Raw genomic sequence first — 27,623 nt, 5'->3', positions numbered from 1 at the left:
TTATCCAACCATTCTGTAGAGCAATTTGGAATTATGCCCAAAGGGTGATAAATCTGTGCATACCCTTTGACCCAGCAATACCACTTTTGCATCTTTTTCCCAAAGAGATCATGGAAGGGGGAAAGGGACCCACATGTACAAAAGTATTTATAGCTGCTCTTTATGTGGTGGCAAAGAATTGGAAGTTGAGGGGGTGCCCATCAACTGGGGAATGGCTGGACAAGTTGTGTTATATGAATACAATGGAATACTATTGTGCTATAAGAAACGATGAGCAGGAGGAGTTCAGAGAAACCTGGAGGGTCTTGTGTGGGCTGATGATGAGTGAGATGAGCAGAACTAGAAGAACATTGTACACAGTGACATCAGCATTGAGTGTTGATCTACTGTGATGGACTATATTCTTCTCACCAATGCAATGGCACAGAAGAGTTCCAGGGAACTCGTGATGGAAGAGGATCTCCAAATCCAGGAAAAAAAAAAAGAACTGCAGAGTATAGATGCTAAATGAACCATACTATTTCTTTTGTTTTTGATGCTGGTGTTTTTTATTCTATTTTGAGGTTTTCTATCATTGCTCTGATTTTTTTCTCTTATAACATGACTAATGCAGAAATAGGATTAATGTCATTATGTGTGTGTATATATATATATGTGTGTGTATATATATATGTATGTATATATATATATATATATATATACATATATATATATATATATATATAACCTATATCAGATTACCTGCTGTCTAGGGGAGGGGGGAGGGAGGGGAGGGAGGGGAGGGAGGGAGAAAAATTTGAAATTGTAAAGCTTGTATAAACAAAGGTTGAGAACTATCTTTACATGTAATGGAAAAAAATACTTTATTAATTTAAAAAAATAAATAAAAAAAAAGACATTTAGAATCACGGAATTTTAGTTCTCTAACTCATTTCTCCTATAGCCTTAGGTTGCCTGTTACTCATATTATTTTATTGTCATCATCTGAAGTTGATTTTAGAGAATTACAAGTATCATAGACAAAATCGGATAGCCCCCCCCCAAAAAAATTCTAGCCACCAATCAATTAGCCATGGCCACATTTACCAGGGCCATCTGATTGTCCTTCCCTATCTACTCATTCTAGATAAAGGATTGAGATGCTCTTTCATGATAATTTACTTTTTGATCCATCACTTTTTGCATAGTTCCTGGAATCTGGTAAGAGCTTAACAGAAGCTTTGTCATGCATATTATACATTCATTCATTCTTCTCTGCTCTTTAGTACTCTCAATGGATTTGTGGTCCCTATGACATTGGAATTCCTTCCACTTGTGCAGATTGCAACACCTTCAAATCTTTGCATCTTACTATATTGTTGTTGTTGTTGTTGTTTGTTTGTTTTTGTGGTACAATGAAGGTCAAGTGACTTGCCCAGGGTCACACAGCTAATAAGTGTCAAGTGTCTGAGATCAGATTTGAATTCAGATCCTCCTGTATCCAGAGCCTGTACTTTATCCACTACACCACCTAGCTGCCCCCAACATCCTACTAAAATTCTTATCCATGCTTTCTTATATATCTTCTTATATTTCATGGGAAGCAATGAAGCATTCAGACTTTCTGTTATTGTTTGCTCTCATTATGTGACCAGTTCCCTCCTTTTATTCCCAATCAAACATTTTCTGACTGGTTTTACTTATGCCACTCATGCTAAAAATGCCAATGGTAAGCAATCTATTTTCTTCCAAAACAAATTTCTCATCTCCATTCATATCTTTAATTACTTCTCATATGCAGATGACACCCGAATCATTATTCATATCTAAAAATTCTCCTCAGAGATCCAGCGCTGAGCTTCAATCCACCTGACGGATGTTTCAATAGAACCTCATGCTCAATGTGTTTAAAAGTGAACTAAACAGGGTGAAGCTAAAATGGTGGAGGAAAGGTTGTGATTCTTCAAGATCCTGACAAATCCATCCAAATACCTCCAAGAAATGCCATAACACAACTCCTGGAGCAGCAAACCCCACAAAGGAACAGAGTGAGACTATTATCCATCCGAAGATGGCTTAAATAGGCATCTTGAATTGTCTGATGTACAGGGTGAAAGAGGAGATAAGCATATGGTGCAGATCCAGCCACAGGAAGGCCACACCTCCAGAGCATCATAATCTTTAGCTTCAGCAGTTTCTTCTGAAACTTGGCTCATGGACCAGTAAGGTGGTCCAGCAGTTAGCCTGGGAGAAATAGTAGGAGAGACTTTTTTGGAGCATGGTGGTATTACTGAGGAAGCAGACTTGAGTTGCAGTGGCCCAGTGGGGAAGGGGCATAGGCACACCAAGCTTTAGACCATAGATAATCAGATTTCAATCAAGCAGATTTTTGTTTCTATGTAAAAGAGAAAGCAGGCCAGTGGTTACTTATGGGCTAGGCAGGCTGAGTATGAACCTAAACAGTACCACCTGAGACACCCTGTAGCTTGGGACAGTGCATCCTGGAAGGAGTGCTCCATGTTAATAAGGAGTTAAAAGCCAAGAAATAGTCAGGCAAGATGAGCAAGCAGAGAAAGCAGCAGACCATAGAAAGTTTCTTTGGTGGCAAGGTAGATCAAAATACATTCTCAGAAGATGATAACAAAGTCAAAGCTCCTACATCCAAAGCTTCAAGAAAAATATAAATTGGTCTCAGGCCATGGAAGTGCTTAAAAAGGACTTTGAAGAGAAAGTAAGAGAGGTACAGGGGAAAATGGAAAGAAAAATGAGAGTGATACAGGAGGGTCATAAAAAAAGTCAACAGCTTGAAAAGCCAAATTGGCCAAATGGAAAATGGTGTACATAAACTCTCTGAAGAAAATTATTGCTTAAGAATTAGGATAGAGCAAATAGAAGCTAATTACTTTAATGAGAAATCAAAATACAATAAAGCAAATCCAAATGAATAAAAAAATAGAAGGCAATATGAAATATCTCCTCAGAAAAACAGCTGACCTGGAAAATAGATCCCAGAAAGATAATTTGAAATCATTAGACTACCTGAAAACCATGACCAAAGAAAGACTTTAGACATCATCTTACAGGAAATTGTCAGGGGAAATTGCCCTGATATTCTAGAAGCAGAAGGTGAAATAGAAATTGAAAGAATCCACCAATCACCTCCATAAAGAGATCCCAAAAGGAAAACTTCCAGGAACATTATAGTAAAATTCAAGAGATCCCAGGTCAAGGAGAAAATATTGCAAGCAGCTAGAAAAAAGGAATTTAAATACTGTGGAGCTACAGTCAGGATAACACAAGATCTAGCATCTTCTATATTAAATGATTGGAGGGCATGGAATATAATATTCCAGAGGGCAAAGAAACTCAGATTACAACCAAAAATTACCTACCAAGAAAAACAGAGTCTAATCTTTCATGGGAAAAATGGGACTTCAGTGAAAAGGAGCACTTTCAAGCAATTGTGATAACAAACCTTGAACTGAATAGAAAATTTGACTTTCAAATATAAGACCCTAGAGAAGCATAAAAAGGTAAACAGAAAAAAAAATATCATAAGGGATATTAAAAGGTTAAACTGTTTACATTCCTACATGGGAAGATAATACTTCTAACGCAGAAGAAATTTCAGTATTAGAGCAATTGAAAGGAATATTCTTAGACAGATGACACAGGCGTGAATTGAATATGAAGGGATGATATCTATAAAGCTTTTATTTATCTATTTATTTATTTGCTTATCCTTGTTCTTTGTGGGGCAGGCAGGGTGGAGTGGCTTATGTCTGGAGCCAGATTTGGGTTCAGGCCTCCTGGGTCCAGTGCTGGTGCTTTGTCCACTGTGTCACCTAGCTGACCCATGATGAGATCTTTTTTTTTTTTTTTTTTTGCAGGCAATGGGGGTTAAGTGACTTGCCCAGGGTCACACAGCTAGTAAGTGTCAAGTGTCTGAGACCAGATTTGAACTCAGGTACTCCTGAATCCAGGGCCATTGCTTTAACCACTGCACCATCTATGATGAGATCTTTAAAATAAAGTTAAGGGATAAGAGGAAGGCACTGGAAGAAAGGGAAAGGGAGAGGTGGAATGGGGTAAAGTAGCTTACATAAAAGAAAGAAGAAAAGCTTATGGAGTGGGGGGGGAAGATGGGGAAGAAGCGAGGAAGTGAGTGAGTGTTACTTTCATCAAAATTGGCTCAAAGAGGGAATAACATATACATTCAAGGGGGGTATAGTAATATATTTTGCTCTGAGAGAAAGTGGGAGGGGAAGTGGATAAGGTGTAAGAGGCAAAGGAAGGGATTTCAGATTGGGAGAGGGGGCAGTAAAAAGCAAAACACTTGAGGAGGGATAGGGTGAAAGAAGATAGAAAATAGAGTAAATATTAAGGGGATGGAATAACATTGAGGGTCGTACAGTTAGAAATAGTAATTATGAAAAAATGATGAGCAGGATGCTATCAGAAGGAAATAAGAAAAATGCAAACCATCAACAGAAAAAGAACTGATGGTATCTGAATACGGATTGAAGTATAATTTTATTTGTTCCTCTTTCTAAAGTCTGTTTTCTTTCACAACCTGACTAATTTGAAGATGTTTTGCATGACTGCACATGTATGACTTATATTGTATTTCTTGATTTCTTAAAGACAGGTGAGGAGGGAGGGAGGAAGGAAATTTGGAACACAAAGTTTTAAAAAATCAATGTAAAAAAATTGTTTTTTTAACATGTAACTTGCGGAAAATTCTAAATAAATAAATTTTTATTTTAATAAAAGGAAACTAATCTTTAGCATAAATCTAAGATCCTCCCCAACTTCTTCATTTCTGTTCATAGGCTCAGTATCCTCATATTTTCTCTGATTTATAAAGTTGTAAACTTGTAGCCCTCTTTTACTCTCACATCCAACCCTTTCCTTTTTACTCAAATTTCTCTCATGTCCAACTCTTTGTGATGCCATTTGGGGTTTTCTCAGAAAAGATATTACAGTGGTTTCCCATTTCCTTCTTTTGCTCATTTTTACAGATAAAGACAGGTTTAAGTGACTTGCCCAAGGTCACATAGCTTATAATTGTCTACAGCCATATTTGAACTTGGGAATCTTTTTTGACCCCAATACTAGTACTCTATACACTCTACCACCTAGCTGCCCTTTCTCTCTCTCTGTCTCTCTGTCTCTCTCTGTCTCTCTCTATATATATATGTATACATACATACACATATACATATAGATGTATACACACATATATATGCACTACCCTTACTACATATGTATGTATGTATATTTGTGTGCATATATCTATATCTATATGTGTATATCAGTGTGTGTATGTATGTATGGTAGCACAGTAGAAAGAGCACTGGCCCTAAATTGAAAGGATCTGAATCAAAATCTTACTTTAGGCACTTACTAGCTGAGTGACCCTGGGCAAGTCACGTAACCCCCCAATTGTCTTAAAACATCAGTGGCCACCTCCAGTTGTCCTGACATATACCTTGCACCTGGACTCAAATGGCTCTGGAGGAGAAGGTGACATTGGTCATCTTGCACAGCTCTCCTTTACTTAAATCCATTTCAGTGCAAGGCATGACATCACCCCAATGTCATGGTCCTCCTTGGGAATGAAGGACAAGCATCAACATATACATACATGTATACATATACATATATGTGTGTATATTTATATATGTTTTTTCAATCTCTTATTTCTTCACACATAGACTATTATAAAAGTCTCCTAATTGATTATCCTGACTTTAAAATTATCCATCATACTAGTGCCCAATTAATCTTTATATATCACTATCATGTGACTCCTCTACTCTGGAGAATTATATGGCAACTATTGTCTCACAAATAAAGTATTAAGTACTGAATCTGGCATTAAACATCCTCTACCATATAGCTTCAGTCTATTCTTCTATCTTTTACTTCGTATTAGGATCCTTTTCTCTCCCTTATTTTTGTCTCAACCTTTCTTCTCTCTTTGCCTTTGTTCATATCTTTTCAGAATCAAGTAAGATCTCCTATATACATTCCCTTCTCTCTTCTGACGATGTCACCACTCTGATGCAGGCCCTCATTGGCTCAAGCCTGGACTATTGCAATAGCCTGCTAGGAGATCAATATTTCTCAAGTATCTCTCAGTTCAAAAATCATTCTCAACTCAGCTGGTAAATTGATTTTCTTAAAATGTAGATATTACCATATCAACACCCAATGCAATAAACTCTACTATTCCCTACAGGGTCAAATATAAAATTCTCTGGTTTTCAAAGCCCTTAAAATATGGCCTCCTCCTACATTTCCAGTCCTCTTATGTCCCTCCACATATTCTGCAATCCAGGGAAATTGTCCTCCTTGCTGTTCCTTATACTTGACACTGTTTATCCTGCCTTTGACTATTTCACTGGTTATTCCTGATGGCTAAAATGCTCTCTCTCCTTATCTTTATCTCCTAACTACCCAGAATTTCTTCAAGCTAATGTCCTACCTTCTGTAAGAAACCATTCCCACTTGTCCCCAACCATACTGCCATTGCTATAAGTCTAGCTCCAAGATACGTCATGCATATCTTGTTTGTACATAATAGTCTACATATTGTATCCCTCAATAGATGGTAAGGTCCTTATGGACAGAAGGTGTTTGGTTTTGCTTTTCCTTGTATCCCTAGTGCTTAACATGATCCTTGGTACATAGTAAATGCTTACTAAGCTCTAAGTGACTGAATGATTCAAGCACATAATAATCATCATCCTGGGTATATCTACAGGGTGCTGGGTTTTTTTCTACATCAAGTCTATCATTCGACCAAAATTTGAATGTTAGAGATAAGATTTTAGATTTTATAGATTTTTAAAAACCTTCAGATTTTAAATATGAAGGAATAGATTGCAGGTTTACCTCAAACCATTTCCAATGTTAGGAATATATTTTTCTTTATGTAACCTAAATCCACCATGATACAACTTAATCCTATTTCCTCTTGTTCTGTTGTAAATTATATAGAAATCAATCCATTACAACAATCTATTTAATAACCTTTGCCTTTCTTTCTTCAAAGGAGATCTTTTAACTCAGTGGTTCTCAAACTTATTCATTTGTTTATTCATTCCTTTATTATTTGCATTTTGTCCAGAGGCCCATCATACCACACTATTTATCTCTAATCCCTTCCTCATGACTTCAAATTAATAATGTCATGGTTTCCATTATATTCAAAAGGAAAGAGAAAACGTAACATTTCATTTTTGACCAGGGGTAAAGAGATATGGCAGAAATGGGATAAGCAGTGAGGTAGACAAAAATTATATACCTGCCTTCTCTTCAAGTCATCATCTTATATCTCTCCATTTTAAAGTCAAACTCCTAGAAAATGCTGCCTACACTCATTGCCTCTACATCATCTTTCACTACTTTCTCAATTGTTTGTAATTGAGCTTCTGTTATTACCAAGTTGTTAATGATCCCTTAACAAATAAACCAAAGGCTCTTTCTTAGTTCTCATCATCCTTCACCTCCATGCCACCCATTTTTGTTACCTTTAACTGTTTCTCCTAAATATGCATTCTCTCTCTCTCTCTCTCTCTCTCTCTCTCTCTCTCTCTCTCTCTCTCTCTCTCTCCTCCCTGTCTCTATATCTCTCTCTATCTCTGTCTCTGTCTCTATCTCTGTCTCTCTCTGTCTCTGTCTCCCTTTCCCTCTTCCTCTCCTCCTCCTCCCTCTTCCTCTCCCTTTCTTTCTCTCTATTCCCCTCCTCCTCTTCCCCTTTTCCTCCAACTCTCCTTTCCCCAGTCTTTCTCTTTCTCTCTTCCCCTTCCTTTTTGTCTCCCCCACCCGTGGCTTTCAGGACACTGTTCTCTCATGGTTCTTGTCCTACCTTAGTGATAATTCCTTCTCAGTTTTCTTTGCTGAATCATTATCCATCTCCCATCACTTTAACATAAGTATCTTGCACCCCACTCCAACCACCAAGATTCTGTCCTGGGCCAACATCTCTCCATATATACTTTCTAAGTTTATGATCACCACAACTGGAATAGGTTCATTTATTATGTTCATGCATATGAGATTGAGAATCTGTGTGTATTATATGTAAAGAACAAATCTATGCTCATGTTCACAAGAAGAAAGAGTAATAAATCCTAGACCTTAGAATTTTAGAACTTTCTTAACACAAGATTTCAGTGTGTGAATGTAATGTCTTGTTTCCTGCTGTGAAATGCAAATAAAATTCAAACATACTTGTGAAAAGTCAAATACTTTAAAATAATATCCACTCACTAGACCAGTGATTCTGATGAAGACAAAGGACATTAACTGAAGGAAATAATTTTATTTAAGAGCAGAAGCCCAAATTAATGAATATTTGCATTGTTCTCCCATAATAGGACATTTATTCAGAAGGTTATGAGTACTTCAGAAAACATTACAGATACATGATCTGTAATGAAGTTTTTGTTTTGTTTTGGTTTGGTTTGGTTTGGGGGGGTTTTTGGCAGGGCAATGAGGTTTAAGTGACTTTCCCAGGGTCACACAGCTAGTGTCAAGTGTCTGAGGCTGGATTTGAACTCACGGACTCCTGAGTCCAAGGCCAGTGCTTTATCCACTGTGCCACCTAGCTGCCCTGTAATGAAGTTTTAATGGAGACAATGATTTACTGTGATCTGGAGTTATGTTGTAAAATGCTCAGTATTCTGTTAAACCATGGAGAAAAGTAAAACTCATACTAACTTGATGCTGATAACTTATCTTTCTGAATCTTTAAAGAAAAGTATTATGGCATTATGGAAAGAATACTGGTCTGGAAGTCAGGAAATATGAGTTCTAGTCTCAGTAGGTAACTTCTAATGTGACCGGAGACAATTCAGTTTACTTTCTTGGGCCTCAGCTTCCTCATCTGTAAAATAAGGTAATAGAAATAGAGGATCTCAGAGGTCCCTTCCCACATTTGATAATGTTGGCTCTTTGTTGGAACTGCAGCAACCTAGCATAGAGTGTAGTCTTTTGATGGAAGGTGCAAGGTCTTTTTCGTGATGTAGTGATCACTTTATAGTGTAGAGATCAAATACACAGAACACAAAGTCTTGGTTCTCTCCTGGTGAGGGAAGAAGAGTTAAAGAAAAAATAGTCCACTGAAACCTTAACCTAGTTCCTTGGTGACTAAATGTTAAAACTGCGTTTAAAATAGGTTTAACCTGGATCTACTAAAGGAGATGAGGCAAAAAAGGAGGGTTTTTATTTAGAATTTATATAAAATGAAAAACCAAAGATTAAGTATCTCTACCCTTCAATCCCATCCAAAGAGTTGGTTCAAAATCTGAGATAAGTAGGTTTAATATTTAAAATTATAGAGTTTCCTAGGTGCTAAAGGACTCTTTCCTCAAACTCCTTTATATTTATCCTGTGAAAATCACACACACACACACACACACACACACACACACACACACACACACCTTCAAGCTGTCTCCTTTATTAGAATACAAGCTCCTTGAAGTCAGGAATTATGTCAGTTTTGATTTCATATCCTCAGGACTGTATCTTGAAAATAATAAGCACTAAAATACTTGTTGACTCATTGGTTGATTCCTTCATAAGTTAAGTATTTAAGAAATTTTATTAACTATTTCCAGTCAGGATGAAATCAAGAGATCTTTAAGACCAATTAACATAGAGCAACAGTTTCATGGAGTGCTCTGTAGACAGTAGGCTTCAATAACAGAGAGATATCCAGACTGTTTTGTTTTGGTTTGGTTTGGTTTTTTGGCGAGGCAATTGGGGTTAACTGACTTGTCCAGGGTCACGCAGCCAGTAAGTGTCAAATGTCTGAGGCCGGATTTGAACTCAGGCCCTCCTGAATCCAGGGCCAGTGCTCTATCCACTGCGACACCTAGCTGCCCCCATAGACTGTTTTTATAACTCTGGGTGTCACATTAGCTCATTTATTGAATCTCAGGCAGACTTTTCCCCAAAAGTCAAATATTGAATTGTGAATCTCTATTTTAATGTGATGTGATGGATTGTGAGTTCAGAGTATCCCAGGACCTGTTTCATCCATTGATGCCAAAGGATTCTGCAATTAAGTTAACCCAGACAGAAAAATACCTGTTTTCTAAAGTTAATGAACCCTAGGAAAAGATGCTTTCTGTAGTACTGCAACTGTTACATCCAAGAAAAAAAGTTATTTTTTTCCCATCTCAGTTTAATAACTCTCCTGAATTTAATGGGCATTTCCAAATCTTTCAAGAAGCTTGAAGCTCCCAATTCTTAGTCATAGATGGCATTTTCTCCCTAGGATATCCAGGAATGGAGGAAGCCCAAAAGGCAAGTGTAAGTTGCTAAGGAATAATGAATTAACCCTCTTCCCTCATCACCGCACCCCAAAGGGGAATAAACCACCTTTATTGAGAGCTTTACAAGAATTGGAAGATGCTTACAAACCTTCTTCTGCCTTACCTCCTGTGATCATTTAAAATCATATTAGAACTCAATGGAAATGGAAAACATTTCTTTCCCCATTCTGCACAAGCTACGTAGTCTTTTATATAGCATGCACTTTCTATCCTAGCATTCTCACTCCCAGACTAAAAGGCCATGTTCTTTCCTCATGGGCCTAATTTTCTAGCTTATAAATAATGTGTATTGTTTCCCTTAGGCCATGTTTCAACTCTTTACTTTGTGCATGTATGTAGTTCTGAACTGAATAGTTGTTGTTGTTGTTTAAAGCTAAGCAATATAACTTGCTGAAAATTATCACACAATTCTTACCTTGCATGCTTCTATTTGTGCATATCAATATAATGAGTATATTTTTAAGATTAAAAAATAATCCATAACCTCTTGACCAGAAAGGGTTAATATACTTTCTCAAAAACAAAACAAAACAAAAAATAATGTTTGACATTTACAGAGTAAATCACCTGCTAGAAAAAGCTAATACAGTATCTGCTATTCTATGAGCTTAGTATTTATTTAAAACCTACTATGTGGGGCAGCTAGGTGGTGCAGTGGATAGAGCACCAGCCCTGGAGTCAGGAGTACCTGAGTTCAAATCCGGCCTCAGACACTTAACACTTACTAGCTGTGTGACCTTGGGCAAGTCACTTAACCCCAATTGCCTCACTAAAAAAAAAAAAAAGAAAAAGAAAAAAACCCTACTATGTACCAGCCACTCTGCTAATTTGTGGGGAAACAAGTATAATGAATGAAACAATCCCTATCTATATACAAGGGCCTTACATTCTAGTAAAAGAGGCAACACAGATGTATGAGACTATATACAGAATAAATATGAAGCCAATAAATACAAATACATAAAAAGTAGCCAAATGCAAGTTACTTTGGAAGGGAGTTGGAGGATTCTTAGAAGTTGAGAGGATCAGTAATGGTTCCATATAGAAAATGATGTTTAAGCTATGTCACAATGGACAAGAGAAAAAAAGATTAAAAAACAATGCTGTCTACCATCAAGGAACATATTATCAGTTAAATATACCAATGTCTATAATACAAATTACAGTGAGATAAATCAGAAGAGTCAAATGAAGTGGCATGAGTAATTTCAAAAACGATAGATCACCTCTAATGGGGAGAATAATAAAGACAATAAAAAAGGGTTTGCCTGAGCAGGTACTTGAAAGAAGGGAGAATTTTGATGGAATGAGATGTGACTGAAGCCCTTTTTAAACCCAAGAATGACCTGTGTAAACATGTGGAGTCAGGAAGGTGCTTGATCAAACTTCTTCACTGCTAATCATCTAGTTCGACTAGAATGGATAGTGGGCAAAGGGGAGAGCATGAAATAAAGCTAAAAAGATAGATTAGAACAGACTGTGGTGAACCATGAGTTCTAAGGGGACAAATTTGTATTCTATCCTATCAAGCAATGGTTTCCAAATTGGTGGGTATATACCACAATGTGGAGCAAGATGCTTTCCTGGGGTAAACAAAAAAATGAGAAATGAGAAATGTAACACATCAGTTAACATAGCTTGCAGCAGCTACCTGTTTATGCTACTCTTCCCTTATTCGTGCTCAATCTATTCTGTGCTGGATAATCATATGTGTTTCTGCACTGACAGGCAGGTGGACATGGAGTTGCCCTACCCATTTTTAGTACAGGGAATGTATTCTTCTTCATGTAGACCCCCTGACATATAAGGAAATAGGCTTTCATTCTCCACCAGGGGACAGCCCTGGCAGTACAGACTGTGCTGGATGGTCAGTCATGGTGATCCTTACCAGAGGGCCGGCCAATGGGCGGGCAGTATATCATTGTCCACCTTACCCACATACCTGTGTTCCTATTCTCCCTCTCTCAACTGAACCCCCCATTCTCAGCCCTCTACTTGCACCACAGAGGTTTCTAGGAAGTAGCAGTTACTAGCAGATTCTGTTTCCTCAGGAACAGTGACTCTGACAGAGCCTGGATAATTGGAAAGGAAGGATGATTGAGACAAGACTGTGAAGGGATTTTAGATTCCAAACTGAGGAGTTTTTATTTTATCCTGGAGGCTATAAGAGGCTATTGGAGTTTTCTGAATAGGAAAGTCATATGGTTAGTCTTGGGCTTTAGGAAAATCATATTTTGGTGGTTGTTTGATAGATGGATTGAAGAGGGGAAAGACATGAGGGAGGGAGAGCAAAGAGCCTACTGCAAAAATCCAGGCAAGAGCTGATGAAGTTGGTATTCTCTGAGTAGAGAGTAGGGGATGGATATGCATATTGTGGAAGTAAAAAGGACAAGATTTTCCAGGTGAGTGGGATAAGGGAGGACAAAGATTTGAGGATCACACAGATTGTTATCCGGGATGATCAGAAGAATAGCATTTCCTCTGACTGAAATCTGGAAGTTCAGAAGAGGGGTGGGTTTGGCAGGAAAAAAAATAAGTTCAATTCAAGATATTCAGAGAAACATGAAAACTTACACAAACTGCAGCAAAATGCTGCAGAATAGAGAAGAATAATTATTATTACAGTTGTATTTAGGTAGTCTACTGGTCAGAATGCCAATATTGAAATCAGAAAAAACCTAGGTTCTTATCCTGATTCAGACATACTTAATAACTATGTAATTTACAGTAAGTTACTTAACCTCTTTCAGCCTCAGTTTCCCCATCTTTAAAATGGGGATAATAACACTTAACTTGGGGCTTTTGTGAGGATCAGGGAAATAATATATGTGAAGCACTCTGAAAACTTTAAAGAACCATATAAATCTTAGCTGTAAGAAATAAAAACTACAATGATATAAATGAAAAAATAGCTAAAAGGAAGTCATCCTCTAAGTACTTGAAAAAAACAGAAAATTCTGCAGAAAAAAATGATAAAACAATTGTCCCCTTATATCAGTGAGTGAGAAAACTATTCTAGATTAGAATATTACATTGTTGGATGCAATCATTGTAGCACTATTTTTGTCCTTTTTTTGGTAAGAAGAAAGGTTCAAGGGGCGGCTAGCTGACATAGTGCACCGGCACTGGATTCAAGAGTACCTGAGTTCAAATCCGGCCTCAGATACTTGACAATTACTAGCTGTGTGACCCTAGGCTAGTCACTTAACCCCCATTGCCCCACAAAAATAAAAAATAAAAAAGAGAAATGTTCAGTCCAGACTAGGGGTAAAATGATTGTGGTATAAAATTTATTTTAGAAAAAAAAACTTTAATAAAATGTATTAAAGCAATTTTTAAAGAAAAGAAATCGAATATGTTCTCTGATATAAATTATAACAAACCCTTCAAGAAGGATAAGGGTTGAAAGAGAAAATACTTAGAAATAACAATATATAGGTCAATGGTGATCTTGAAGAAAGCTATTTTTTATTAGAATAGAGAACCTAAGAAACCTATCACAGGAGGTGAGTAGCTAATAAGGAAACAGAGGCAGAAATCATAGAAAATGCTTTGAAGAATTCTGTAAAGGGGACCAGAAATAAGATGACAGCATGAGAGATACAGGGAATCCAGAAGGAATTTACAGCACAATTTATTCATTGAATTATAGTATCATTCATTAATAAATAGAAGAAATTCACTTCTTGAATTCCTAACATGTTCACTTGAAATAAGCTTTAAGCAAATGAAGTCATCAAAACTTATGTCTGTTATCATTATGAGGAAGTATTAGAATTCCATAGTGAATCAACATAAATCATGCCATATTATTCATTCAATTGGGATTTTTAGAAGCAGTCATATTTCCTGTATGGAAAGGAAACTAACCTTCTGCTCATCTCCTTGGTATTTTTATTATGAATTTATAATTGGATTTGTTAAAGGCTTTTTCTATTGCTGAGATGTTCTTAAGTCAGGAATTTGCCAGGAATGGGCATCTCTCAGGGCAGCCCATAGTATAGTGCAGAAATGGAGCCCTCATATTGAATGAATAATTAAGTCAGTGGTCAACCTCACATGCATATACTATTTTGAAGTTAAAATTTTCCTCCTGTAGGGTTTAAGGAATCTTTCTTTAACCCTTTCTTCTAAGTGAAATAGTCTTGTTTACTTTTTTCCCTTGATATAAGAGGTAGAGTGCTAGTGACCAATATGTTTTATTTTTATATTAAATGGACCTTCATCAAATCTTGGTTCCAATAACAATCTTATTCAGAATCATGACTATAAACAGAATTTGAAAATTACTTCATTTGATTAATTTTTAAATTCCCATTTGATCTTCATATCTGTCCTATTAATTAGACAGGGAAGATAAGGAAACTGAGACACAGAAAAGTAAAGTAACACCCAATGTCACACAAATGGTAAGAGGGAGTTCATAGTCTCAGGGTTTCCAGATCCGTATAAATGGTCTCAGTTTAGCACAATCTGTACAAGTTTATAGGAAAGACAGAATGCTTTCGTTCAAGGTAGTTCAGGGCAGCATATTATCATTGACTTACCAATTATAATAATAATATTGAATTGATTAGTAGTTCCAGAGCAAGGGTGTAAAGCTGGGGAATCAGGTAAGGGAGACTATGGAGGAGAGAGTAACTACATGAAAGCTTCAGGGCAGAAGGCAACATATTCCCTGTTACAGGAGTAGATGGATGTGAAGCATGATCTGAGACTAGCAATATATATGCATATACCAAAGGCTATTAAGCATTACATGAATGTAGAAATGCTATTAGCAAACCAAAAAAAGGAAACTAATTCAGAATTTTCCCTTAAATTACTACTTATAAATTCAAGTTGCACATCTGCTTTCAAATATTTATAGCAAATTGGCAAAATAGTTGAGGACTTTATTTGGCTTAACAGATAGATGCTTTACTTATAGAAATGAGAGCAAATTGCAGCTGAATTAACTTAAATTTCCTATTCAATTCATGAATTGTGTGGTCATCCTCATATTACATATGTAAATTGTATATAGCTCCATTCAAGGAGGTTGATGTAGGCCCCTACTTTCCCTCAACTGCTACATGAGAAAAAATATATTTGAGACAGACTTATTGAACAAAAAGTCTACAGAATTCAAACATGAAGCCAATACACGAACATTTAACTGAAGTGACAGTTAACTTTCCAATGTATATGCTCTGATGTTTCCATGGCTCTAAGATCTTGTGGGTTTGGGTACTCTCTCTATCTGTTCAATTCTTATCCATATCCTCCCTTAAACCATCCATGGTTTCTCTCCTCTCCAATCCATAGGTGTCAAATGGATATTTCTAAAGCATTGTTCTAATCACATCACTGCCCTTGCTCAATATGCTCCAACAATTCACTGTTGCCCCTGGGATAAACTATACACTCTTATTTTTGGTATTGAAAGCCCTTCATAATCTAACTCTGGCTTATCTATTTAAGCTGATAATACATTATTGCCCTTCATACACGCTATGTTTCAGCTAAAATGACCTACTTTCTGGTCCAGGAATACGGCATTCCACATTCCATCTGTCTACCTTGATTCATGTTGTCTCCAAGGCCTGGAATTTTGTCCGTCCTCATTTCTACATCTTAGAAGCCATAACTCCCATCAGGGTTCACCCCAAGTTCCATCTTCCAAAGAAAGAAAACTTTATTGATTCCTCCAGTTGTTGACATGTCTCTTCTCCTCCCAAAACTTTGTATTTTTAAAAAATAATCTCGGGGCAGCTAGGTGGCGCAGTGGATAGAGTACCGGCCCTGGATTCAGGACTACCTGGGTTCAAATTGGATCTCAGACACTTAACACTTACTAGATGTGTGACCCTGGACAAACCACTTAACCCCAATTGCCTCACCAAAAAAAAAAAAAAATCTGTACTTGTATATCTATGAATATTGTATATCTTATATTTTCCCACTAGGATGGATACTTCCTTAATGGGGGATCTGCTTTGCTTTTATATTCATATCCTCAGCATATTATATAGTACCATAGCATTGAAAATAAGTGAAAATGTGAGAATGACAGAAAGGGCAATCTGTCAGAGGAGAGAGGGTAGAATGGGATCTGACAGAGAAGAATACTTTGCAAATGCATGATTTTATGGTTTTCGTATTTCTACCGAGAAGAAGAATTACTCTTTAAGAATGTTTCCCCAATCAATAAATCCTGGTTGGGGGCAAAGGGAAAAATCATTGTATCTTAGATATAGGGTAGAGATTATTTATTTATTTTTATTATTTTAATCTTTGTATCCCCAGTGGCTGTCACATATTGGAAAGTAATAAGTACTTATTGACTGATTGATCTTAAAGATCATCTAATCTAACCTGGAGATATTAAGTGACAGTCCCAAGTTTACACAAGTAGTAAGTACAAATTTTGAATCCAGGTTCTTTGATTCCAGACCCACTGTACACAAGATGCCATGAGCCAGTAAGTTCCATGAGGGCAGACATTTTATTTAATCTAATCTTTGCTTACACAAGCACCTCAGACATTGTCTTGCAAATAGGAAATTAATAAATGTCTGCTGAATGGATCCATGTTGGAAATAGGACAAAACATTTGATAATAAATGCTTAATGAAGATAATGGAGGAAAGAGAACTAATATGGGAGAAAAATAAGAAAAGGAAGAGAAGGAGAAAGAGGAGAGAAAATCATATTAAGAAGGACAGGAAAAGAGAAAAAGAGAAGGAGAGAAACAAATCAGCAGTTCTCTACTCTATTTGGTGGCTTTGTAAATATTTTCTGAAACTGGCTTCTGTGCAATAGGATTTGAAAATTCATGTCTTAGGCTAATTGGCAGGTGTGGTTGAGTCCCTTAGGAAACAATGCATTAGAGGATGGAAAGGGAAACATTTCGCTATTATTGCAGAAATGTTTCATCTGAATTACCCAGGCAAGGTTGTTTCAAGGGTGACACCATTCAAAATGTGAAATATCAAATTATCTCAAAGCTAGGAAATTGGGTTGGGAAAATTCAACATGGAACAAACTCACATACCTCAATAAAAAAAAAACACATTATTCTAGTATTTATTCCCAAGTATATTTTGGAAAGTTTCCCTTATGCAACACCTATGCATATGTTCAGTGTTCAAAAAACACAGGTTCTCCAGCCCTATGAGGAAAATGTGGAAGGGAATGTATTTGCTTATTTTTTAAAATATATTAATGTATTTCACTTTTTAAACCACAGCCATATGGTCATAGATCTAATTCTAGAGAGGACCTCAGGGACCAGCTAGTCTAATGCCTTCAATTCCTGCTATGTGCTTTTCCTTTCAAATCTGTCCTGTTAGCAATGAAAAACAGATAAGCTACACACACACACACACACACACACACACACACACACACACACACACGTTAATATGTCTGACAGTGTAACCGATATCCTGCTTCTCATTCCCTTCTTCTGCAGGAAGTGTGGTTCCTTGTCTATATCTGGGTTATAATTAAGATGAGTTCAGTAGCCTTTTAATATTATTTACATTTGCATTATCATAGTCATTGTGGTTTGTTCTCCTCTTTCTTCTGTCTTTACTCTGAATCAATTTCCAAAAGGGAATATTTTAGGGCTGACTTTGTATGACTTCATTTTATATGTAAATTCCATATTTTGAACAGAGAGACATAAAATGCATACAGGCTTACCTTAAGAGTAACTTATACTTAGTACAGTCAGTAGAAACCATATAAACCTTTTCCTAGTACACATTGTCTTTACACAAATAAACCATCTACCTTCCTGAGACTCAATTTTTCAATGTTTTGGGAGTTGAGAGAAGGAAAATATACAAGCTTTGACAACTACTGCCTACCTTCCTTTTTTTGTCTGTGCACCTAAATATTTCTTCAGGGTGAGGTCTCTGTGAAAAGGGACTCTTTCTGAAAACAAACAAATAAGTAAATAAAGCTCTTAAAGCTAATTTTGAAATTTAGCCTTAAAACTGGTTGGAGAGGGGGCAGCTAGGTGGCACAGTGGATAAAGCACCGACCCTGGATTCAGGATTACCTGAGTTCAAATCCGGCCTCAGACACTTGACACTCACTAGCTGTGTGACCCTGGGCAAGTCACTTAACCCCCATTGCCCCACCAAAAAAAATAAAAAAATAAAAAAACTGGTTGGAGAGACAGTTTCTATGTTAAGAAGATTTGGATTCAGCGGCTGCTGCTACTACTACTACTACTACACCAGACATACACACTAATAGAGTAGCAAACTCTCAGTGCCCCAAGCAATTCTATAAGAATATAAATTGCTAAGCATTTGTAGAAGATTATCCTCATTGGGAATTCTTTATACCAATGAAATCACAGGACCTGTTGGTTTAGTAAACTCAGTTCCTCTAAATCGCACACCTAGTCACGATACCTCAGAGCACTTAGATACACTTTTGGAGGCATACAGATGTAGGCAACTAACAGGAGATAAAAGGGATGGGAATTAGGAAACTTGGGGGAATAACCCTAATGTTAAACTGAAGCTTAGATTGAATATGCTTTTATTAAACACGTACAGCCCACACAGTACTTTGATGAGGCATGTTATAGGGGTGGGAGTGGGGTAACTGTAGAGATGGATGAAATCTAATCTAATATTATAAAAAATGAGTACTGCAGGAGCAGCTAGGTGGTGCAGTGGATACAGCATTGGCCCTGGATTCAGGAGGACCTGAGTTCAAATCCAGCCTCAGACACTTGACACTTACTAGCTGTGTGACCCTGGGCAAGTCACAACCCCAATTGCCTCACCAAAAAAAAAAAAAAAATTACTGCAGCTCAGTGCCAAAATATTTGTTTCAGGTCCTTATTTCTATTTTTGATATAGTCAATAAATTTCATACAGAAAAAGCATGAATCACAGATTTGTGACTCTACCTTTTCCCTTTACTAAGAGCTGTTTTGGCACAAAATAACTATGGATTTTCTGCTTCCTGACTTGCTTCCTTATCTTAGCCATGGAACATTTCTTTCTTTTTGTGTGTCTGTGTGTGTGTGTGTGGGGGGGTAATCACTACCAAAGTACTGCTTGTCAAGCATGTCCAAGATAGCAACCCTGTTGAAGAGGCACAGCATTTTTTCCCTGTATAGGCAGATCCTATAGTATATTCTTCTGAGTTATGATCATCATTGTTTAGGAAAACCTGGAGTTTACTTTGCAGTGTTTCACTGTCCCCTTGTGTCCAATCCTGGGCTGTTTAAAATAAGACAGTGACGATTCTCAGGTTGAGTTTTGCAGTGAAGAGGAGAGAAATGTAGGATAATCCTCCTCCAACCTGTCAAAGGCCGTATCTCCCTCAATCACTAGAGAATTGAAACCCATCAGATGAGTAAAAGAATGATTTCATTTAATAAATAAGTCTGTGTGTCTGTGTGTGGTTGTATGCCCCTGTGAATCAAAGCAGAGTGAAGTAAGCAGAGCCAGAAAAGCAAGATACACAGAGACTAAAAAGCAGTTGAACTCAGATTTACTGTGATGATTAATCTTAGTCCTGAAGTTCAGACAATAGAACCTATTTCCTTGGTATTTAGGTGAGGGACCATGGAAACAAAATGTTAATGACACTGACAGATGTGGTCATTTGGGCTTTTTGTTCCAAGTCGCTCTTTTTTCTTTGTTACAAGAAACAGTAATAATACAGATATAACTCATTTTATTGTGCTTCACAGATAATTGCGTTTTTCTTTTACAATCGAAGGTTTGTGACAACCCTGTGTCCAGCAAGTCTACTGGTGCTATTTGTACAATAGCCATGTGCTCACATTGTGTCTCTGTGTCACATTTTGGTAATTCTTGAAATATTTCAAATTTTATCATCATTATCATATATGTTATGGTGATCTATGATCAGTGATCTTTGGTGTTGCTATTTAATTGCTTTGATGCATCATAAATACCATCCATATAATACATTGGACAGAATAAATGCTGTGTGTTCTGACTACTCCACCAACCAACCATTTCTCCATCTCTCTCCCTCTTTTCTTGCCTCCCTATTCCCTGAGACAGAACAATATTGAGAAAATATTACATTAACTTTTTAAAAAATGCAGATTGGCAAAGCTTGAGAGAATTGACTCCAATTTTGAAACAAGTTCTACTATGGGAAAAATGCTATCAAACAGCATCACATGCTACAGAGAAATCTTTTTTGAAAGGAAGAGTCAATCACTGTGGCATACTTTAATATTGTCTTATTATTTGGGGGCATTGGAGATAATTGAGGTTAAGTGACTTGCCCAGGGTCACACAGCCAGTGTCTAAGGCTAAATTCAAACTCAGATCCTCTTGACTCCAGGGCCAGTGCTCTATCTGCTATGCCACCTAGTTGCCTCAATTGTTTTCTTATTTTAAGAAATTGCCACAACCACCCCAACCTTCCACAACCACTATCCTGATCAGTCACTAGCCATCAAGGCAAGACCCTCCATCAGCAAAAAGATTATGACTGTCTAAAGGTTCAGGTGATGGTTAGCATTTTTAACATTAAATTATTTTTAAATTAAAGTATATACATTTTTAGAAATAATACTATTTCACTACAATAACTACAGTATAGTATACACTTAACCTTTGTATGCACTGGGAAACCAAAAAAATTGTGTGATTCACTTTATTGTGATACTCACTTTACTGTGATGGTCTGAAACGGAATCTTCAAAATCTCTGAGGTATGCCTGAAGTAGCTACCATTTATCTAGCACTTACTATGCACCAGGCACTGTGCTGAGTGTTTTATAATTTTTTTTCTCATTTGATCCTCACAATAATCCTGAGAAGTAGGTCCTATTATGATCCTCATTTTACATTTTGAGGAAAAAGAAGCAAATTAATTAAGTGACTTGGCCAAGGTCACACAGCTAGAAAGTCTGATATTAGGTTTGAATTCAGGTCAGGTCTTTCTGACTTCAGGCCCTTCAGAAACCCTCAGGTGTTGCCTAAAAGCAAAATGAAAGGTGTATGTGTTAGCTTAAAGTTAGTGGCCATCTACTCCAACCAATAACCAGAATAGAATCCCTTCTACAACATAAACAAGAAATGGTTATCTAGCTTTTGCTCTAAGACTTTCATGGAAGGTGAAAAAAACAGCTCCTTAAACAATGCTTTCCATTTTGGGACAACTCTAAATTGTTAGGAAGTTTTTTGTTTTGGTTTGGTTTGGTTTTTATTTTTTCCTGACATCATGCATAAAGTGGCCACTTTGCAAATTCCACCCATTTTCTTCCTGGGTCTACATTCCGGGGTCAAACAAAAGAAGTTTCATCCCTCTTCCCAATAATAGCCTCTTAAATACTCAAACACAGCTGTCACCTCCTCTTTAAGTCTTCTCCTTTCCAGATTAAATATCTCTAGTTCCTTCCAATGTTCCTCATCTATGGATGTTCTGCATCTTATGGAAGAGTATGGAGGAACTGTTATTTCCTTATGCATAGATGCTGTAACTCTCCTAATACATCCTAAAAATGAAGATGGGGGAACAGAATATCTATCAATATTAAGGGCTACCTCTGAAGTAAAGGTTTTATATAGTCAGAGAGAGACAGAGACATAGAGAAAAAGAGACAGAGACAGAAAGAGATGTATATATACATAGATGTATGTATATGTAGACAAGCACACATATATATCTATGTATCTGTACACACACTACATATAGTGTATTTAAATTTATGCACAAACATGTATGTTTGTATATATATACACAGAGAGAATATATACACATATGCACATCTGTATACATGCATATACAGATATGTGTATATGTACACATACACACAGTATTTTAAAATATACACAAATGTATGTACATATATTATGTACATGTATGTATATATACATATATACAAATATATGTATATACTTACATCTGTGTATGTGTACAAAATGTGTATAACTGTACAAAATCCCTTCTTCAAAGGCAGCACTTACTATCCTAGTATACCTATGTCATCTATATGTTTATCTGTATCACATCTATATCTATAGCTACCTCTTTATCAAAGACCCAGTTAACAAGACTGATCTCCTATCCTCATTTTTGGGATGTATTAGGAGAGTCAAAGCATCTACAAATAAAATGACAGTCCTCCCATACTCTGCTTTGTCAGGAGTACACTATGTTCTAAATGTGACATTTTATAGAAGATGTTAATAAAAAGCAATAATAAGATAGATGAAAATCTTTTTAAATAATTGGAGATATTTAGCCTGGAAAAGAGAATTCTTAGCTGATAACAGCTGTATTTGAGTAGTTAAAGGAAAATTATAAGTAATTGTTTTCTCTTACTTTGGATTTGATACAATCTATTACAGTCCTACCTGAACTACCCCATCATAAGGGAGAGCAACAAATTACTTTAAATACTTTTGAAACTCTTTACGTCAATTCTTGTGCACAATCTTTTAATTTGCGTTTTACCTAAAGAAACCGAGAAAATGGATAGAAGTCTAGACTGATCATTGGAAGACTAAGTACAATTTTCATCTGAGGCTCTGATCCAGTCTATTAGTATAAACTCAGGCAGAGGGGGGAGGGGGTGTATGATGAATACAGTAGTGAATCAAAGGGTATGGACATGGTAGTCACTTTCTTCTCATTCCAAATTTATTTATATATGGATGGGCTAATTCACAGCTCCATCAACAATGCGTTAGTGTGCTACTAATTTCACAACACCTCCAACATTGATTATTTCTATATTTTGTCATTTTTGCCCATTTATACTGTGTGAGATAAAACCCAGGGTTGTTCTGATATGCATTTTCCTTATTATTAGTGTTTTAGAGTATTCTGTCATATGGTTATTAATAATTTGTGATGCTTTTTTGAAAAATGTTGGTTCATATTCTTTGATCACATATATTGGTGAATGACTTTTGGCCTTATATATTGCTGTTAGTTGTCTATATATCTTGACTATCAGACCCTTATCAGAAGTATTTCAGGCAAAGATTATTTTCAGATTATTTCCCTTGTTTATGTTTGTTTCATTAATTTGTTCATTCAATCTTTTTTTTTTGGGGGGGTGAGGCAATTAGGGTTAAGTGTCAAATCTCTGAGGCTGGATTTGAACTCAGGTCCTCTGAATCCAGGGCCGGTGCTTTATCCACTGCATCACCTAGCTGCCCCCATTAATTTGTTCATATAAAACTTTTTTCAATTTCATATAATAAAATATATCAACTTTATCGTCTATAATCATCTCTTTATCCCTTCCTGGTTAAGAATTCACCCTTTATTCATTTCAAAGAATGGTATATGATATGCTTCTCTTCTAATTTGTGGTATGACATTCATTATTGTTGTCTCATACCCACTTTGAATTTATTTATGATGTGAGACAATAGTGTCAAACTCAAATAGAAACAATGACCACTAGACCTTACATAGCTATCCCTGTAGGCACATATTGACTTCGAAAACCACATATCAATATTATCTGTTATATTGTATTTTTATTTATTTTGTTAAGTGTTTTCCAATTACTTGTTACTCTGATTTAGGTGTCACTTGGGAATGTTTCAGCCATATCCCATAGACTATTTGACACCCCTGGTGTAAGATGCTTAATTTCTTGTCAATTGGTTTCTATGTTTCTTATTGTTGTGATCACTTTCCTCAGTGGAGAAGATAAAATTCAAGAGTTTGAGTACTTTTGTCTTCATTCTTTTGTCTGCTATCTTCATCTTACATTCCCCAAAGCATTAGTACTAACCCTTCTTTGATTTTTATCTTATTGCTTAAACTTGTTTTTTTAAGTTCTTTATTGTTCTTATCATTTATTATATGTAATCATTTTAGTTACATGTGACAATTTACAGGATCAGTCCTGTTGTGTTTTTTTTTAATATAACCTTAATTAATTGCCCCTATTTCTCTATATTGCGTAGTTGTCTTTTCTAAAAATCTGAGTTTGTCAATGAATTGAACGCATAATCAGATCATAGATTTGGGGTTGGAAAGGTCTTGCAGATCATTTTGTCCATTCTAATCATTTTATGAATGATCAACTAAGATCCAGAGAACTTGAATTATGGTTCCCACCTAAAAATACTACATCTTAGCTTCATGAATGTATACATAATATATACCTTTTTGTTATATAATACACCCCCACCACCCTTTCATCTGTTTTTGCTATTGAATAAGGTTTACCCTTCTGTTACTGTATCACAGTTTTAAGTCCCACATCAACAAATTTGTTTTCTGTCATTTCCTACCTATTGTATTTCATTAAGATGTCTGATTTATTTTATTAGACATGTACTGCACATTTGTGTTTAGATATCTGAGGTCCTTTTTATAAATGTTGTCTCCTGTGTTTTTTTACTAGGCATCTTCACTGATCTACTTTTTAAGTTATTTGTCTATACCATTGTATCTGAATATAACTATTATATAGTATCTGATTATAATGTGACTTTAAGTAAGCAGTTTCCTTACTTCCTACCTCTATCCCCACTCCTCATTTGTAGGTCCTATTGATCAGATCCAAAAATGGAATGGAAAGACATTTCTTAAGTGTTTAGTACATGCCAAGCATTAACGTAAGAACTGGAGATATTATTAGGAAATGGATACTGTCTCTGTTATTAAGGAGCTCTTTTCTAATTAGAAGATAGAACACATATAGGAAGGTTCAGTAGATGAGTAGATTTAAAGGTCCAGTGGTTCTTAGTGTGCAACAATAGCTTGAATAAGAAATTCTAGGATTTACAAGTAGTCCTTGGCTTCATTCTACAAGAAATTGAACATCCATCCATTAAGGACCAGCTATGTGCAGGAAGCTGGAAGGGAGAGATGGGAGGTTAAGGAATCAATTAGATTAGGAGCAAATATCTAGAAGATTGTTAATTAAAGATGATGAGTTCTGGAAAGAAGTGAGGGATACATGTATTATTGTTAGTTATAATTATCCCAAATAGACACCCCTAGATTATTCATACTCTGTGATTATTCATACAAGTCCAATATAGATTGTCCCTGGACCCCTCATCAGGGAATCACTAAAGACCAGGACTTTTACTTCTTTTTTTTCTGTGGCCAGTAATAAATGGTTTCTCTCCTGCTGACATTGCTGGATCCTGATCATCATTTCATGAAGCATTATAAGTTGTGTGTTGTTTGAAATCTAAATTGTGGGTTCTAATCTGCCCTCTATCAGTCTTGGGGGAAAGCTGGCTAAAATCACTGATAAATTCAGCAAAAGTTTAGGCTTTTAAGGATTTATGAAAGAGTAAAGACAACACATGGCATCCTGTAATGCCTGAAAAGTCTATCTACTTTCTATCTACTTTCCTTAATTTCTCTGTCTGCTTTTTCTCTGTCTCCCACCAAGCTGAAGTCCCAAATGAAAAGAGGTCCTCTCTTTTTCTCTGTCTCTCTTGCCACGCATTGGTTCCTGAACCAAAAGAGATGATCTTCCACTGCTTCTCCCAGAAGCCATCTGTGAAACAGGAAGCAGGGCCATCCACACAAACAGCTCCAAGCTAATTGGCTGATAGCTTTGATTGACATGACTACAGGTGGTTCTATAGACGTAATTTCTGGATGCCAAGTCACATGCTTTCTCCTCAGGGCGGAGCTCTGATTCTCACAATTGCTTCCTTTTCAGAGTATTGAATTCCATCCTCTGGTAATAGAATCTCATATTTATTACATAGCATCATTGTCTCAGGAGTCATTCTTTTTCCACTTATTCTCTTTGTCACATTTCATACAACCTCCTAATTCCTGACATAGTTCAGATTCCTCTTTGCTTCCTTGGCTTATTTTGCTTTTTCATTTTTTTAAAATGCAAAAACTTCTATGTGAGGTTTTTTTGTTGTGATGGTAGTAGCTATGGTTGGTTTTCTTGCCTATTTTTCCCTTTTGATGCTTGTACCAGTACCATTGACCTACAATTGGCAGGTGCTTCCCATTATTCTGTTATTGAGGATGTCTCCTGAAGAAATTCAACTCATTTAAAATTCTTGTCCTTCAGCCTTCTCATCTTTGCATAGCAGTGATCATCCTAAATCGCATGAAACACTGGAAGAATTAACTAAAGTGTAAGGGCTTATCTTTCTAAATGCTAAATAGAAACATTTTTTTTAAATCTCCCATTATTCAATGATGTGAAAACTTTCTTTATCAATAAATCAAACCATAGACTCAAGCTGAATATGCACTTGTCTTCCAAATGGCCCCAAGTTTTGATGCTGTCTTATTATCTCTTAAAGTTTATTGGATGATCTTGACATGATGAGCTCCTATATTCTCACTACATGTTACCTAGGGAAAATGACAATATAAATCTACAAGCCTTCATTAGCTGATTTGTATTACTTCCAGTAAGTGTAGGAGATAGAGTCATTCTTTACATTTTCTCTCATTTGGATTTATTGGGAAATCTGTTTTAGTTTTTTTTTTTAATTTATTTTAATGGCACAACTTCTTTCTAAAATCAGACGTTTCATTTGGAAATTTTGCTGCCCCTTTGAGTCAGCTGTCTAAAAGGTTGCTCTTCTTCCCTCTTTTTCCCTAAATAGGTAAGTCTGATCAGTTCATTTTCTTGTCTAGTAATGATATCTCTGCTCTTGGAAGGGGAAAAATGAAACAAGCAATACAAAGCCAGAACTTGAAAATGTAAGGTTCATTTTCTGCTTCAGTATATGGGTCAGACTTTGTTGAGTTTCAAATATATTAAGCTTCAGTGAAACTTCTGTTTTTTCCCAAACTCTGGGTAAGCTGGCATTACATATCAAAGTAGGATTTATTGTACTGCGTATAATCTTGTATTTATGTAATGACATAATTTTTCTTTAAGCCCTAAATCACAGATAATCCCAGAAAATATAATGAAAAGATAAAATAGAATATTTGAGGAGGAGAATGTCAGGCTCCATGCTTATTGGCTGCAAATCTCTATTGGTCATCATGATTAGACTAGCCTGAAGTTAGTAAAGTATATCCTGAATTGCTTTCCCAATAGCAATGATAGAAATAAACTAATCTAATCCCATCTTCAGCAGATCCTTTTCGACCAGTGTCTATAGCTATTCAATGGGAATAGGAAAAAGAGAGCCTATCTTTATTGGAAATGAACCAATAAAACTGGCTTCAAAAATACTATGCTTTAGTCATATGAGCCTACCAACATGTATTAAACAAAGGCAGAGCACAAGAAACTTGCATCTTTAGAAAACTACCAAAATTATATATATATATTCCAAGTAACTCAGAAAAGTGATCTTGATGTTTATTCCAGGT

The sequence above is a fragment of the Dromiciops gliroides genome, chromosome 4 (genome assembly GCF_019393635.1).
Source record: "Dromiciops gliroides isolate mDroGli1 chromosome 4, mDroGli1.pri, whole genome shotgun sequence".
NCBI lineage: Eukaryota > Metazoa > Chordata > Mammalia > Microbiotheria > Microbiotheriidae > Dromiciops > Dromiciops gliroides.
Note: the sequence above shows the minus strand (reverse complement) of the source record.